Raw genomic sequence first — 15,421 nt, forward strand, 5'->3', positions numbered from 1 at the left:
GCCGAGCATCCCGTGACTCTTATTTTAGTTTTTATTCCCATCTAGTGGCAGGCCTTGGGAACTGAAGGTTTAAATCAGAATGAACGCTGCCCCGAAGGTTGCATGATGTAATCTCAGAGCCGCTTGCTCTCCCTTTCATGTTTTCTTGATTTTGTCTTTCAGTAGGGATTATATTCCCCATTACCCCATCTGACTTCCCACAAATTCAACCCTGAATCTCCAAGTGAAAAATATTCATGTTTTACAGCCCATGTGTCTCTCAGTGTTTCACTCTCCTGCAAAGTGAGCTTTAAGGCAGTAAAACCCTGGCAGTGACASGAATGTTCCTTCTTTGTCCTTTTTGAAGGCTCTGTACTGGTTTGAGTGAAAAGCACTGAATCTGCCATTACAAAACCAATGTTGAAGTGTAACAGCTAATTACCTGGACTGAACTTTGTTTTTTAACTTGATTGTCAATCTGGGTAGGTATCTAAGCATCTCTAAGGTGCAAGTCTTCTCTATCTATTTTCCTAAGACAAACTAAACCCCAAAAGAAACCCTTCTGCATTAAAATAATGCTGCCCTCAAATAACAGATGCCTCTGGACAGATCACCTGCACACTTGCTGTGCTGTCACTAAAGTGAGCTTCATAAATCTTTAATCTGAAATTGAAATCTTCCAAGAATCCCTATCTGAAGCAACATGAAAGTCACCAGSCAGAGACCTGAACTTCTACCACAGAGATAAATAATCCTAGAGTTGTACTTTTATAAACCCTGCATGATCTTCTGTCGCTCACTGCAGTTCTCTTGACAAAATTAGGCAGAAGGGCTGTGCTCTTGCTGCTTATCCTACAGTAATGGGAAAGAGTGGTTATGACTGTATTCTCAAAATAATTATAAGTCCATTCTTTCACTATTTTGGATCAGACTTTTTTTTTTTTCTCATGACTATGTAGATACTGTTTGGGGGTTTCCTGGTTTATACACAAAGGACCTTCTGAGGGCTGAACACTCTTCTGCTGTGSCTGATAAAGTCACAGCTGACTCAGTTGTCCACCAAAAAATGTGCTGAGTGGTGCAGTGCAGTTTGCTTTATCTGTCAGATGGTTCTGTGGATGGTTAATTGCTTCTTAGCCAGCAGATACAAGTAACTGTGCAATTGGTGGCTGGTCCTTGACTGTGCTCTTACAAAAGGCTCCCAGGAAAACAAGGCTGGAAAAGCAGAGATGCCTTGGCAACCTCAATGAGTAAAAAAATGGGAAGAAACAAAAAAGGGGGAGGAGGGAATGTGATCAGATAGTGAAAGATGCAGACTTTCTGCTAAGGATGCAGTGGGAGCACAGTAAATCTGTCCTGAAAAAAAAAAAAAAAAAAAAAAAAAAAAAAAAAAAAAAAAAAAAAAAAAACCCAACCAACCAAAAAAAAAAAAAAGAAAAACAAACTGGAAATTCTCACAGCCATTGACAAACTGGCTTGAAAAGAAAATAAAAATCCTGCCTTAGATACCAGTCCCTTCCGCTGATGACCTTTGCTGCTCGTTGTGCTGCAGCACAGCTCTGTGGCTCCGTGCTGAGGGGATGTGTGTGCCATGTGCAGCAGTTTTCCCATGGGCTGCATCAAGGTTTGCTCCTTGGCTCCGTTCTTCCCATGTTTCTGTCACGCTCCACTTGGCTCAGGGTTGCCAGGGTGTAATGAATGATCTGGGATTGCATAACTCGGATTTCAGCAGAAGGAAGGAGATGAATGAAGTGTGGCTGAGGCTGGAGTGGAGCAGGGGAGGGTGGCAGAGTCCTGGCACATCTGGTTAAGGAGAGGAATTCAGTMCAGGAAATGGAGGAAGCCTTCTGCCCTACAGAATTTGGGATTTATTAGGCAAGCTGCTATATGTGGTGTATAAGGAAACAGTCTCCCTGGTTCCCAAAATTCACCATGTAGTGGTTTCTTTCTGAGTATTTATGCACAGCTGCCCTCTCAGAGCTGGGGAAAGAGAAGAAGGTCAATGGGAATATGAAAAATAAGGCACTTCACTGTTGGTTTGGAGGGGAGAAGTTTTTGTCATATTTCACTCCTCCCCTAAGATGCTGGTCTTTCTCTTGCCCAGGATTTGACCCTGCAAAGCATAGTTTTATTATCTACCAGTGCAAGGGGTGATCCCTGGGTGTGCTCATGAACTCCTCGAGAAGTGGATGCATGTGAGTTGTGTCACTGCACATTCCTTCTTTRTGATAAATAACCAGGAACAAAAAACAGCAAATGCTTCTGGCTGAAATGTCCATCTGTAGCAGCTGTTTGGACTCTGATGTTTCTGATTCTCTGACTGTGGCAGAGATGTGCAATGCTCTGACTGAAGAGGTGTTAGATGTCAGGTGGGGGGTTTTGGTTTTCCTGGGATGAATAGTGGCCATTGCCCTGCCAATTGGAACAAYTTCAGAAGGTTCCAGAGGRTTTTAGGAGTGAGGRRGGAAAGTCTGGATTCTCCCTGCTGGATCCTCACCAGTTTCCAGCTTGTGCTGGGTCCCAGCAGCCAGGGAGCCACACTGGTGGAGCTGCAGGCACCCACACACAGGCAGGCTCTGATTCCTTGTTTCACTGCTGATGTGTGCTCTGATGTCTCCACACAAAACTTGCACCCAAAGCTGCATTTGGAGTCCAGTTCTAGAAGATGATTCCTTCAGTCACTGCAGGGAGAGATGAACTGAGCTCTGGAAGTTGAGCAYGAGTCCCTCTGTCTGTCCCCTCCTTTCTCAACCTTTGACTTTTTTAGGTCAAACCAAACCTTTTATCTGCTCGGTGCCTTAAGTCTCTCATGATGATAAAAATAATAAAATAYGTTGAAAAAGCTTTCTTGCATTACAACAGATTTTCATCCCATTTTCATGCCTCTCATCCTGCCATGAGGTTAAGGCAATAAATACCCTGTGGGAGAGTCTGTCTCTCTCCTAATGATCTTTAACYCCTTGAAATGATTTTGTGAACCTTAGCCTACATTAACTCCTGGCCTCTATTTATGGCTCCGCAATCATGAGCGAGTTATAGCTGATAGATGAGGCAAAAGCTAAAAAGGGAAGTTTTCTGACATCACAACAGATTTCAAAAAAAGTCCTGTGCAGCTATTCTGGGAACTCAGCTGCCAGGTTGGCACTACATGGGGTGTCACTGTGGCTCCAAAAGCAGCCGTAACAGAGGAGTGTGGAGGATTCAGATAGGCAGCTTTCAGTTCTGTCTCTGCTTTTCCTGCAACAAAACGCACCGGATGAACAAACAGATGAAAATTGGAAAAAAGCAAAGTCCAGCCCAAAGTCTGTGATGAGGGAGGTCATTCCTGGCAGCTTTGCAATTTTGTGATGGCATACCCACCACAGCTTGAGGCAACTTCTCCATCACAGAATCACTAAAGCTGGAAAAAAACCTCTGAGATCGTCAAGTCCAASCATCACAATGCTCACCACTAACCCACGTCCYCAMGTGCCACATCCACATGGGTTTTGAGCATTTCCAGGGATGGTGACTTCWCCACTTCCCTGGGCAGCCTGATMCAGTGCTTTGCAGCCCTCTCTGTGAAGAATTTCMTTATTTCCACATCTGATCCACGTCCTGGCCTTCCAGGGCTGTGCTGGTTGGTGGTAGTGATGTACAAAGGAGTGAGAGAAAACTGTGGCCAACTCTTTTTTTGGTTCTTTTGGCAGCAGGAGCAGACAAATGGGTCACTTGGAGGCTGTCCTGTGTCTCTGGGCTGGTTCTGGAGATGTGGGTTTGGCACAGAGGGTCTCACCTSATGCACACCTGAGTGGAAAATGCCACTCTGGCACCACCAGTGACCAACGACAGTGGCAGTCAAGCAGAGGCAAATTAAGATGTGGTGAGCAGAGCAAAAAWTTCAGAATTGGCTTTTAAAAATAAGACATGAAAAACGGCCATGCTCCCCTTTCAATTTCTTGCATGGTGCAARCACGATGAGGAATAAAAACATCTCCCTGGTGCTGAGCAGAAACGAGGCATTTCAGGGCTTGCAGAAGCTTCAGATGCTTACAGTTTGCTGGTTATCCTAATGTTTTGCCTTGCCTGACCTATCTCCTCRGGGCAGCAATAAAAATAACCAGCTTCAGTCCACTACTTGGCTGCTAATTGTCCACTTGTGGATCTTAGTCCCAGCTGGGCCTGCTCCTGCCCAAAGGCGGTTGTGTTCTAAAGTGGCTGCTCCCATTTGCAGCAGCTTCACAATAGGAGCAGGTGGCTGCCATTTTCCATGCAAGAAAGCTCTTTGGAGAAAAGGAAAAGGGGCAAATGAGGAGAGGAAAAGAAAAAAAAAATATCCAAACAAAAACAAAACAATACAAAGCATCTGAGAGAGAAGAGCCTCTGCACTGCTCTGGTTAAAATGGATAGAGACTGAGAGGGCACAGAAATGAAAGAAAAATCAGTATTTCAGGACAGAGGAGGGAGAAGGGGAAATGCTGCTCCTGTCATTTCTCTGTGAACCACTGCATCCAGGGCTGCTCTCCCTGTTTTCCATCTCCATCAGTATGCAACATCCGAGTATTTCCCAGTGAAGATGCAGCCTGCTCTAGAGCTAATTTTAGCTCCTGATTATGACTTCCTTCAGTGAGCTACCTTGCCTTGACAGCTTACAAGTAGTATGTATTTTCCCTGGGGTGCTGCAGACCAGAGGTGGAAACCTGCAGCGAAGCACAAAGCGAGGAAATGGCAAGAAATCACTTGACGGCTGCGAGCTTCAGAGCTCTCCTCCCCTGAACAGGTGAAAGAGGAAACTTCTGAAGTGCCTGTCGCACCCTCTCMCGGGTAACAGGCGTCACCTGGAATGGGGACAGCGCCGAGCTTGTCTCTGGCAAGAAACAATAGAGGAGAAGTGCCACGGAWGCTGCTTGTTCAACAGCACCGCTTAGCAGAAGCCAGGGTTTTTGTATCAAAGGGAATTCTGCTATTTTTGAATTGTTTATTCATGCAGAAAGGTTGACAATGAAGCCTTTGAAAWTTTTTTTGCCTTGTGACAACTTGGGAGGGAACCTATCAGTCTCTCAAAAGGCTTTATGTTATTGTACTCAATTCCAGAATCTGTTCTGCTGCACTGCTCAATATCTACTCAGAAACCTCATCTCTCTGCCCACAGCATGTACACACAACATGAGCAGAGTGCAGGCGGTGGCTGGGCACTCACTGCTGACCTCTTTTCCACTGCAAGCATCTGGAGCCATCACATAAAACTGCTAGGAGCACTTTGGAGACAAGGAAAAGGCTGTGGTTCTTCACTCAGCCAGGGGCTGGACTGCAGATCTTCCTGCAAAGGGACACCACGGGGAAAAAAGGTTTATATGGGATGGTCACTTTATGAAAGACATCCCCACAGGGCTGCTAAAGGCAGGGGAATTGCATCTGCTCAGTCCCGGGAGCTGAAAGGGKTTTAGGGTGTTAGAGAGAATCCGTTTCTCTCAGTCTTGTCTTGTTCTTTACCTTCCTTCCCTTTGCTTTCAGCTTCTGTTAGAAGTGACACAAGAATTGGCGGACAAGCCTGCGACTCATGATCTCTCAAACTGAGACTTTTATGCCCCTTTACATTTTTTTTTATTCTATACAAACATTTTTTTAACTGTAAAAACAATTTCTATTTGGAAAGTAAAAGAAAAATCCCTCAAAAAAATTGTAAACTGTACGTTAGAGCATTAGTAACAGTTTTTCATTCATCTTCTGGAATAAAATGTCAGGTTTGCATGTTGATATTGTTCTGTAATTTCACAAGATGTTCTGCCCTCAGGCTTACATAATTTCTGAAGCACCATCATCGTTAGCTCATKAATTTCCCAGAACAATGTTTAACAATGTGAAAATCTGTCCTGGATGCAGGTAAGGTAGTAATGAATTGTTGTTCTGACATCCAGGTGATCTCATTCCAGAACAACTCCAAGAAGGGAATTTTTCAGAGGGGTCTGGGTTGGGARGCTCAGTGCTTGGGCTGTCAGAGCAGGGATTTTTCTTTTCAGTGATGAATATCTTGTGACTCTGGCAGCCTGAGGCTACAGAGGCTTCCCCATCTTCAAAGGGCTCAAGCTATGGCTGATACTCGAGTGTTTTTGCTGTGGATTTCAGAGCTGGAAAAGGGTTTTTTTCAGCTTGTTCATTGTCTCTGGACAGTGGGGCTCAGCACCACGGAGAGCTGCAGAATCCTCCTTTATCTGAGGAACTGTTTGGTGAACATTGAGGGCTGCAGTTTCCAAACTCGGATGTGCACTGAGCAAATGAGGGAAACTCTCCTGTGATTCCATTTTCACTGAGAGGTTCGCTTCACCAGGAGTCCAAAAACCCATGGAGAAGTCAGAAAATAGCTGGAGAACACGTGAAGCAGCAGGAAAACAACCTCTGGGATCTGAGAACTCTCTAAATCACAGAAGATGGGTGTGTATTATTCATGCAGATTCATCTGGAGATATCCAAGCAGGAAGTTTCTCCTTTACAGTTTTGCTTGGGATGAGAAAAGGATGGATTTTACTTTGCTTGGACTCAGTGATGGTTGCAGGGATGAGCCAGTGCCTGGCCTCGGGTCATGCCGTGATAAAGATCCCCTTCACTTGCAGGGCATCAGCAGCCTCCTGCYTGAGCTGTGAAATTCCTCAGAAATGAGGTTTCACCGTGCTGGCAGCCAGAGCAGGGGCACAGGGCAGTGGCAGCCCCTTCAGCCCTTCCCTTCTCAGTGAATCTGGAGCAGATTGATGGGTGACAGGCTGAGACAGCACAGCAGGCAGTCCTGTGCCATGTTTGGAGAGCTGCAGAGCAGTGTTTTGAACAGCCTGCTGAGAGCAACACCCAGCAGCACCTCTGCCATTCTGGCCATACCCACATGCTGTTTGCTCACACAGTAGGAAAAGAAGTGTTTCCTTGCTTTATTAGGTTTTACTCTTTTTTTTTTTTTTTTTTTTCTCTCCCAGCTCAGATCTGCTGAAGGCACTGACAAGTTTCCATCCTTCTAAAAAAAAATCAGTATAACTCCAAAACAATGAGACTTGGGGATCAACAGTGATTGTATTAATATTTGCCTGGCAGATTAGCTCTGAGGGGCTGATAATTCATGAGCTCTTTGTTCACTGTGGTTTAGTGCCCATGGATTCTCTCTCTGGAAGTGTCTTGCTGCAGCATTTCTGTCTTTTGAGGTCAGTGCAATGAGCTGCGTGGGTGTTTTTAGACATGAATCACATGCAAAGGCTGATTCTCTTTTTCTTTTCTACTTTTTTTTTTCCTCCCTGACATACTAGGGGAAAAGTAAAAAGAAAAGAAAAAAAAACACCCAGCCTTCCAAATTCCCAGATTTCTTTTTCAGCTGAAAATCAACATGAAGTTTCATACCCATTAATTGTTCTCTCTCAGCTGCGGGTGTGTGCTGTGGTTTGTGCAGACATGTSCTGTAGRGCAGCTGTGARCCCTGTTTTTGTGGCACTGCAGGTGTTTCTCAGCCTCCCCAGGTGTGTGGTCAGCACAGTGAGGTGTCCCTAAAGCTGGGTCTGGGCAGGAGCAGCAAGGAAAAGAGGAATTGAGGAAAATCTCAGGAAGAAGGAAAGATCAGCACCAAAGCACACATGGAATTGGTTTGTGGAGGTTTTCAGACACAATTGGCTTGTACTTGTGGCACTGAGCTGAGTAAGTCCAGAYCCAAACTGAGCTTTAGTTCTCCATTCCACTTGAACCTTCATCCTCTGCAAGGATGAGAATTACTGGCAGTGCCCTGAGAAACATCCTCATGCTTTCTGTTGCTCCCAGCTCCCTGCCTGGCTGCCTCACCAGCGCTGCCCAGGCTCTGTAACATTTGCTTTGGGGACACTGGTCCCCACCAGGCCCCCAGGAGGAGCTTGGGAGTCCCTGCAAAGGTTTTCTTTGGCCCAGGGTATTTTCTGATACAAACACTGCTGAGTAACTCTTCAGGAAGCTGGGAAGAGACACACACCTTTCTGTTTYTGACTTTGGAGCAGATCCCCATCTCTCATGTGGCTTTGGGGACAGCGCTGCTGAACATGCCCTCAGGCAGCTGTGCATCCTGGAAAGAGCAGGTTTGCTCTCCTATTTTTATCATCCTCTCTAAGGATGTGCTGTTTGATCTGGAGCCATGTCTCTCCCCTATTGATGAGCTGTCAGTCTCAGGGCTGGCAGCAATGCTTGGATAAACCTCCACTGTCATATTAGCTGCTTTCAGAGCTGATAACCTTGGGCTGCTTTCAAAATCCATGTCAGGAAGTCTAATGCAGCAGCACGAGGCCTCAGATGTGCTGTGGCAGGGCAAGGGCTTCTCTTGGCCATTACAGAGGCTGGAATTCAGCAGGAAAGAGTTCCTGGGGTCAGCAGAGCTGGGGTGGGAGGTGAGGRAATGTCGTGGGTGTGTGTCTCTTTGGCTTCCCATTAGAGTCAGCGGGCATTGCAGGGACACAGGGCCGTGCTGCAGGGAGGAAAGGTGACACTGAGGCTTGCAGGATACAAAATTCATCTGATGGTTGTCCCTTCTGCCCTCCAAAATAGGACTGCACTCAGTTTGCACAGAGCAGTTTTCAYAGAGTGTTTGCCCAGTGGCACTGCCCTGTCCCTGTCCTGTCCCTGTCCTGTCCTGCTCTGAGCAGTTCAATTACAAAGAGCTGTGTGTGGGGTGTTGAGGTCAGCCTTTGGCTCTGCTCTGGGTCCCTCAGGAGGGGATTACTATGGCTCATTTTCATTAACAGAATTACTGAGCACTGATTGCTCCACAAGGGTGCTGAGGGTGGGCAGCACCAGTGGGATTTTTGCCTCAGGGGTCTGAACACATGGACATTCAAAGGCTCTCAGTTTAACTCAAGTCCATACAGCATTTGGGATTTTACAGTGGGTACAATGACAATTCCAGGAATGGAAAACAAGGAACTGGTTTTGGAGAAAATAGCTCTCGTCAGGTATCAAATTCTCATTTGAAAGGTGGGAATCTTTGTGCAAATAACTTCTTTATTAGAGAAGCACTGTCAAGCATCGTTGTGATACTATGTTTAGCTTTTAAATGAAGTGTTCTCCGGGATCTTCATTTGCTGAGCCATCTGAGCCTTTTGTCTGCAGCACAGGGGAGCAAGTGGTCTGTGAGAGCTGTGGGGTGTGTGCCCTGATCTRTGCAGTGTGGGCAGAGCTCTGCAGCTGCAGTGCCCTTGGAGAGAAATGTTCAGCTGCTTTTGAGCTAAGTCATGGTCTGCAGCCTCTCTGTTCTTCACCCTCTCAAGTGGAGAAGTTATGAAGCAGCTTTTAGTGCTTGGATGTGTAAATACTTAAATGTTTGGGCTTAGAAAGTCGRTGCTTTGTGTGGTTTGGGGAATTGTGTTTCCCTTTCTATTTCAGACAGGAGAGGCTGTCAGGAAAATGGAGCCATTCAGAAATGTCCTAGAGGTGAGATGACAGGTGTGTGGAGCACGTGAATCTTCTTTATCCCTTGCAGCCGTGGCTGCCAGGCAGGGGAATGAGCTCTSCCACACAGCTCTGCAGTGAGTGCTGTGCTCCCAGAGCAGCTCTGTGTCTGCACTGAGCATGGACTGAGCGTGGCAGAGGGCTGGGAATRAGGGGAAAGCCTTGGGGTGTGGAGGGACACACGGGGAATGTGCTGAGCTGGGGAGACCTGTCAGGATCACTGGGTGCACTSTTCTCCTGCACAGGACACCCCAAAAACCCACAGCCAGGTGTGGATCAGGGAGCAGCTCTTGGGCTGTGCTGCTCCAGGCCTGTGTGGCACTGCCAGCAGCACGGATTTGGCAGAAAAGGTTAAAGGAAGGCGCCTGTAGAACAGGTACATCCCTGAAAATGTAGGGGACGGTGTCATGAGCTCCCTGTGGGGTGTTCCCATGGGTTTAGGGTGGAACCTGAGCTCAAAGCTGCATTCTGCTGAGCACCTGGGCTGTGCTGCTGGGTGTGCTGCATCACTGCGGAGGAGAAGGACATGGGCCTCAGGGGGGTCTGAGATGTCATGCTTTAGGATTTTTAGTTTCTAYATTTCATGCATCTGTATTCTTATATTTCTATTTTATAGGACTAAAAATTACCACTCTCCCATCTTTAGACAAAACAATTCMTCTCTGAGCCTGAATCCAAGGACACCTCGCTGCCTGAGAGCCCCAAAATATGGAAACAACAGAGAGTTGGGGGGAGCAAGTTTGGGGTGGTTGGCATCATGATCTGAAGATCATTGGAGAATTCAGACCCAATATGTTAATAAGGCAGAACTTATAAAAGGTGAAGATCTCGTGACTCGGGGTCCATTTTGGGTGTAGCCTCAGGAGGAGGCTTTGTCTGCCCTAATGTACCAGGGGGTCTGTTAGGCCTGGATTAAATTGTCTGTTCTCATTTTCTTACATTTGTCTGGCCTCCGTTTCAGGTGAGCCTGATTTTTAGGGAACAGATGGCTGAGGTTTTTCACTGTTTCCCTTTTCTAACAGGAGGGTGTCAGGGTAGGGAAAAATGTGAAGAGGCAGCTTTTGGACACCTTCTAACCCACACAGAACTTCTTCAGCTTCCCCGAGCCATGAGGTAGAAATGCTTGTCTTTCTTGGCTGCCCCTCAGCTCTGAGCATGGGAAGGAATGTGTGCAYGTGTTGTGCCATGACCCCAGCTGAGGGATCCAGCTTGGCTGTTCAGTGCTGGACGATGGCTGAGCACTGCCAAGGAGACATTTTGGAGCTCTCTGTAGGATTGTCCAGTGCCCAGAGTGTAAATACACATTGCATGGGGCAGAAAGGGGCAAACCACTGCCCCAAGGCAGCCTCTGTCCTGAGGGAACGGTGGATATCAGCTGTTTGAGGATCACCCTGTGATTCAAACTGTCCTGGAGGAAGCTGGGTTTGGTGTTGTGAGCTGTAAACGCCTGTGTGTAGGCCAGGGACCTGTCCTGGGGGAATCTGGCTCAAGGGTTGTGTTCTCATGRCTGCAGGTTTGCTCTGAGCTCCTCACAAGAGACCAGCACAGGAGGAGCTGTGACAATACAATAAAGAGAGGAAGAACTTTCAGCCTCACTGAGAGGCACAAGGCCACCCCAGACAAGGATGGCTGGGTGAAAAGCAGCACTTCTGCACCTTCTAAGACCTTCCTGGGAAGATCCCACTGCTGTGCTGCCACACTGTAAGGCAGCAGCCACTGCCACATTCATCTCCCTGCGGTGTCATTCCTTTCAGAGGATCACAGCTGAGAGAGGAAATGTCCTCCTGCCTTTTCCTTTCCTTCCTCCCCCCTTACAAATGGTCTCTTGTACCACCTTGCTCCCTTCTTTTCACAAAAGTGCTCAAAGTGTAACTTCAACTCCTTACAGTCATGTGTGTAACTTCAACTCCTTGGAGTCATAAATTTTATTCACAAGACCATCAATCAGTCATAAATTAATCTGAGCACTGTTTTAATGTAAATAAATATTGAAAATTCAAGGCTCTCTGCTTTCAGTTCCTTTGTAGGACTGAGGGGGGTTGCAGAATTTGTATTTATTACAGTAGCTCTGGRCAGCATGATTTAACCTCTTGGGGTGCCTTCTTACACAGATTTTATCAATTCACACACACACTGGAGTTTCACCAAGGATCAGTGATGAGTGACAGGGGGGGATGCCAGTGCTGAGACCCCATCACAATCTCAAGGGTTTGTTCCCTGTGCTTTCACACCTGTTTCTGTTCCCACTGCAGTCAGATATTGCTGGAAAGAACCAAAAGGCTGGGAATAGCCTCTGCCTTTTTGCTTTGTATCTCCCAGTCCCTTTCCTTGGCCCCAAATGCAATGTCCAGTGACAATCCCAGCGGGGACTCAGCCTCCCCCTCAGGGCACAGCTGAACCAGGGAATGGCCTGGCTTGGAACAGAYCTYAAAGAGGATCSAGTGCCACCCTCTGCCATGGCAGGGACACCTCCCACTGTCCCAGGCTGCTCCCAGCCCCAATGTCCAGCCTGGCCTTGGGCACTGCCAGGGATCCAGGGGCAGCCACAGCTTCTCTGGGCACCCTGTGCCAGGGCCTSCCCACCCTCCCAGGGGAGAATTTCTTCCCAATATCCCATCTAACCCTGCCTCTTTCAGTTTAAGGCCATTCCCTGTGTCCTGTCCCTCCATCCCTTGTCCCCAGTCCCTCTCCAGCTCTCCTYGAGCCCCTTTAGGCACCAGAAGGCTGAAATAACCCCAATTCCCTCAGACTTTCCCCCTAGGAGAGGTGCTCCCTCCATTCCCACCTGCATGGCCTCCTTTGGGCTCACACCAACAGGTCCATGGGCTTCTCCTGCTGAGAACCCCAGAGCTGGGCACAGGTTGGGGTGGCTGAAAGCAGCCCCTGCCTCTCCCCCATCCCCGGGGCAGCACAGTGAGGGGCTGTGCCCTGCAGCCCAGACTCTGTGGGGACACGGATCCCAAACTCCTCCCTGCCCAGCCGAGGGGTCCCTGGCARCATCCTGGGGGTGGTGAGGAGTGGCAGCTGCCGGAGCCCTGCACACCCCTTTCCTGGCAGAAGCTGGCCAATCCTCATTAGCAACCCTCGAGTTCATTAAGCTGTCACTGCTGGGGGAGCCCAGCCCGGCCCCGCATCCCTTCGGCAGCCACACGATGGCAGAAGAACCAAGGAGCACTGCACAGCTCCCAAAAATCTCTGCTGAGAGCGGGGAGGGCACCTGCCCCTGGATCTGCTGCCTTTCCCGTGGGCTGGTGCGGACCCCACCAGGAATTCCAGCTGCAGGGCAATTCCAGCTGCAGGGCAATTCCAGCTTCGGGGCAATTCCAGCTGCGGGGCAATTCCAGCTTCGGGGCAATTCCAGCTGCGGAGGAATTCCAGCTGTGGGGCAATTCCAGCTGCGGGGGAATTCCAGCTGCGGGGCAATTCCAGCTTCAGGGCAATTCCAGCTTCGGGGCAATTCCAGCTGCGGGGCAATTCCAGCTTCAGGGCAATTCCAGCTGCGGGGCAATTCCAGCTGCGGGGCAATTCCAGCTGTAGAGGAATTCCAGCTGCGGGGGAATTCCAGCTGCGGGGCTGATGTGGAGCCTCTTGGTGCAGGGTTCCACATCCTCCAGCCCTGATGGCACACAGGACCCTGTGATCTCCCACAGGCCACCAGCACCGGAGGAAAGAATTCCCGTATTTCAGATCATGAGGAGCTGTAAATTTGTCCCCGAGCCCCCTGCCAGAGCYGGACCTGCCCTGTGCAGGCAGTGGGAGAGGTGACCCCCAAATGTCCTTTCCAGGCTGAGTCCCTCCCTGGCCCAGCCCATCCCAGGTCAGCCTCTGGCAGCAGCTCTGCCCCGGCAGCGCCTCAAACCAGCTGCTTTTGAGGCACTATTGTCCCAAAGGTCTCTCAGTAACCTTCTCAGCACAGCAGAGCTGCTCACAGCCTGCAGGGGAGGTGTTCTCCCCTCAATCAGCTCTGTCAGAGATTCCAGAAGCACCAAATCAGCCTCAGGTGGTGCCTTTACCAGAGACAAGACCCACAGCAGGGCCCAAAGTGCCCAGAGGGACAAGCCAGACTTCCAGCTGCCAGGACATGGAAAAACAATCCCTACTGCTCAATACCAGGTTGGAGAGACCCAAAGGAGTGCAAGCGAATACAATTCCACATGGGGTATCTGACCAGGAGAAGCTCTTTTTCAGGACAAGGTGCTTTAAGATTGAGGATTTCTTCCCAAAAAGATGCACAAGCTAATAAAGCTACTACCAAATCCAAACTCAGAACCTACAAGCTCCYCCACAATCTAGGAAATTCCAGAGCAGTTTGTTTTCCCTTCTGTTTTGCAGCTGGATCCTGGCTSAGGGGTCTTGCTGCCTTGCAGGGCATTATGGCAGCTCCAGAAGGGGAGGGTCACCACTGCCTCTATCTCAGAGGTGAATAAAATGGGTAAAATAATGCAGGTACCCCAATTTAAACACTCACTCACCTGGTGACACACTCACATTTGCTCTGTGGAGYCAAATACTCTTCATCCTGTGCATCCTCTCTGTTTTGTTTTGGTGTTTGGTTGTTTGATTGTTTGTTTTAAATCTCTTCTTCTTCACAGTTCTCTGAGTTCTGGAAAAGAATGAAGAGGTGTCAGCATTTATGTTAAAGCTGCATCATGTCAGCCTGGGCTGTACTGAGATTTGGTAGCACACAGCAGCTGTAAATTAGTATCTTTTAGCTCATCTCAGATCATTTTCAGGCTGCAGGAAAGGGATGGGATAACCCAGGGAATAGGGTATAACCCACCAGCCCAGAGCCATCCCACCACCCCATGAGGAAGCAGGGTAGGTCAGGGAGGCTCCACCAAGGTCCTGGATCACCACACAAATCCACAGGGGCAAGGCAGGCCCAAGTTTAGGAAATCAATCCACGGCTCAGGATCAGGTCCAGCAAAATTAGCCAGCCCTGGGATGGCCAGGCAGGGCAGTATGGAGGGAAGACCCCTGGTGAAGTTGCTCAGGCCAAAAAGGCTCATCAGTGCCCTCAGGGCTCAGACAGGCATTGGTTAAATTGGTCTGCAAGAGGGAGGCTTCTGACTCACAGACAGATTGTTTTTAATGAACCTTTTTTTGCCATTCACCATTTAAAAAAGAACGTTAATGCCCTCAGTTGATATAAATTAAGATTTTCTTCTGATTAACAGTGGTGATTGGCTGCTGGCCTGATCCAYTAAAGGCTACAAAATATCATTTTGGTCCTCATTTTAGAATCATGAAACTGGAACACAGTTTTGAATGTCGGTATTACAGACATCTGAAAGTGTGCTGTTTCTCAAAAGTTAAAACAAACATAAAAACTTCCTTTAAGTTTGAAAAATCAAGACATAAGGGTACTCAGGTGCAATGAATTACTTTTCCTTGACAAACTGTAGCAAGGAGGGCATTTACCTGAGTTCTAGCCTCAAGGTGAGCAGCTGGAAAAACATGKACATGGGGGTGAATTAAAGTGTTACGAGTGGTTACTGCCTGCTCCCAAAGCACCCTGCTCCGTGTGGAACCTGCTTCTAAAACACTTAGCTCAGTGTGGAACCTGCTCCTGAAACAGCCAGCTCAGCGTGGGAGTGGAATCTGCTTCCAAAGCATCCTTGCTCAGTGTGACACCTGCCCCTAAAACACCCAGCTCACTCTGGAACCTGCTCCCAAAGCATCCTGCTCAGTGTGGAACCTGCTCCTAAAACATCCAGCTTGGTGTGGCACCTGCTTCTAAAACACCCAGCTCAGCATGGGAGTGGAACCTGTTCCCAAAGCATCCTGCTTGGTGTGGAACCTCTTCCTAAAATATCCTGCTCAGTGTGGTACCTGCTCCCAAAGCAACTTGCTCACCCTGGAACCTGCTCCTAAAATACTCATCTCACTCTGGAACCTGCTCCCAACGCATCCTGTTCTCTCTGGAACCTGTCCCTAACATATCCTGCTCACTGTGGTACCTGCTCCCAAAGCAACCTGCTCCTAAAACACCCAGCTCGGTGTGATACCAGCTCCCAAAACATCC

The 15,421-nt window shown here is 48.4% G+C and overlaps 1 long non-coding RNA gene across 1 annotated transcript in view; it reads right to left on the reverse strand.

Moving 5' to 3' along the window:
* The window catches only part of LOC130575893 (uncharacterized), a 56,578-nt gene that overhangs the window by 15,564 nt on the left and 25,593 nt on the right, over positions 1 to 15,421 (reverse strand). The window contains exon 2 of the long non-coding RNA XR_008965611.1: positions 13,885 to 13,999. This is a non-coding gene — a long non-coding RNA (uncharacterized LOC130575893). The remainder of the gene's footprint in view (positions 1 to 13,884; positions 14,000 to 15,421) is intronic.

Source organism: Malurus melanocephalus, unplaced genomic scaffold (genome assembly GCF_030028575.1).
Source record: "Malurus melanocephalus ecotype Western Australia unplaced genomic scaffold, MMel_1.1 scaffold_120, whole genome shotgun sequence".
NCBI classification, from domain to species: Eukaryota; Metazoa; Chordata; class Aves; order Passeriformes; family Maluridae; genus Malurus; species Malurus melanocephalus.